At 56.5% G+C, this 2,046-nt stretch overlaps 1 protein-coding gene across 1 annotated transcript in view; it reads left to right on the top strand.

Annotated features, from left to right (window-relative positions):
• The window catches only part of ZNF131 (zinc finger protein 131), a 36,382-nt gene that overhangs the window by 327 nt on the left and 34,009 nt on the right, over positions 1-2,046 (top strand). The window lies entirely within an intron of this gene.

The following is a 2,046-nucleotide window of genomic DNA, read 5'->3' on the forward strand; positions in this document are numbered from 1 at the left end:
ACGCCGCGGCCTCCCCATGCGCGCCTAGCGTCCCCGCGGCTCGCCGGCCGGCCCCGGGCGCCCCACATGGGGCCCGTGCTCCGGGCACCTCCCGCGCGCTAGGCCTTCCGCCTTCTCCCGCGCCCGGCGCTTGCCGGTCTCTCATTGGCTGCCTCTCCTGTCGGGCTCCGGGAGGTTACTTCGCGTTTGGCTGAGGCTGGCTTGATGGACACCGCAGCCAGCCAGTGGGGCGGCGAGTTGGTGGCCACGTGGGCATGGGCGAGACTGAGGCGCGGGGTTCGAGCGGAGTGTTTGGGGGGAGGCGGCCCCGGGGGCCCAGTAATTACTCCGCCCTGTTCAGAGGGCAGAGGTGGGGTGGAGATGGGGTGGCGAGGCTGCCTTCCCAAGCTCGACCTGGTCAGCTTGGGGGAAAGGCGTGAGGGGGACAGAAGGGTTGGCAAACGGCTCAGTAGCGGAGAGAGAGTCCATAGGGGTTTGCTGTTCCCTGTCTCGTCAGACGAGAACTAGGACTCCCAGCATAAAGCTAGCAGGTAGGAAGCTTAAAACGAATCGAGGGAAGTACTGACATGCTGGGCAACAAAGAAAAGTGGGGACCTTGCTGCGACCCGATGCTATGGAAGCTGCTGGTTTAGCCTGATTCAGAAGAGGGAAAGGAGCATTGTGGTGAGCTCTCAAGCACTGCAGACTAGGGTGCAGCTTCTCAAGCAGAACTTCTTGGGGCTTAAATGCTGGAGACTGCAAGTGATGGGGGAGCAGTGGCAAAACTTCAAGTTCACTATCCCTTTCAGCCTCTGCTCTCTGCTGCTGTGGTGCAGACTACTGGGCAGGAGGGACCTATGATCTGACCCAGTAAATCAGTGGCTCCCAACCTTATAGGGCTGTGACCCTAAATCTGGGTTGCAACCCCTGCCGCTGGCTCACTCATGTCCAGCAGAGCCCAAGCCAGCATCGCGGGGGGGGCAGCGGTGACAAGAGCTGCATGGACTGTGCGCTAGGACAGCCTCGCAGGCTTGAGGGGCAGATCCCCTGCGACCCTAATCTGGGTTACGACCCAAGGTTGGGAGCCACTGAAGTAAATGGCAGATCTTATGTTCTTAAGATCTGCTAGAGAGGATGTAATACCTCCCATGCTCTTAGAGCCCCAAACTGAGAATCCACATGGGAGAATCTGACCTTCTGTGCCTTGCCACATGCTCCATTTTGGATGTTCTCAGGGTGCATGTGGTAAGCCAGTGTTTGTCCCTGCAGTGGCAGGAAAACCTACTGCTACCAAAGCTCCCCTCTAGTGCAGGGAAAAGTCCTGGCTGCAAACACACTCCACATGTTGCCATGGGGAAAAGTGATGGTGGCAGTGGCTTGTCTGCTTCTGAGCCAAACTGGGTCAGTTTAGTCTGCAGCCTGAAAAGGTTGCTGACTAGAGGTGCACCGATTTATTGGTGCTGATACAGTATGGATCAATGTAAGGAAAATGGACTTTACTGGCCACATCAGACAAAAAAAGCTGATAACGTCACTGATAAACGGCGCGTACACATGTGCAGCCGCAGCATGCATGCCGCCAGCCTGGCAGCTTGGAGAGCAGTGTCCAGCTGATAAGTGTTGGAGGTGGGGGGAATGAAGGGACATGGGGCGGGGGGGGCAGACCAAGGCCCCTGCAGTGAGGGAGTGGGAATGGGGCCTCAGGCACTGCCCAGCCACGGTAAGGCGCCAGATGAATCTGATTCAAGTGAGCTAACAAAATAGAATCTTTGTACACGTTAAGAATTCCCCTCGACCTCAGCTTGAACTTTATGGTAGTAGGCAGTGACGAAAGTAGGTCTCCAGGGTGTCGCCCATGTTGCCAAAGCAAGCTCCATCAGTGTTGTTACCTGACTCCATTAGTGTTGTTCATGGGTCAAGTCATAGATTCATAGATGCTAGGGTCGGAAGGGACCTCAATAGATCATCGAGTCCGATCCCCTGCATAAGCAGGAAAGAGTGCTGGGCCTACATTACCCCAGCTAGATACACATCCAACCTTCTCTTGAATACCCCCAGGGTAGGGGA

Source organism: Crocodylus porosus, unplaced genomic scaffold (assembly GCF_001723895.1).
Source record: "Crocodylus porosus isolate Cpor-Errol unplaced genomic scaffold, CroPor_comp1, whole genome shotgun sequence".
Taxonomy (NCBI): Eukaryota; Metazoa; Chordata; order Crocodylia; family Crocodylidae; genus Crocodylus; species Crocodylus porosus.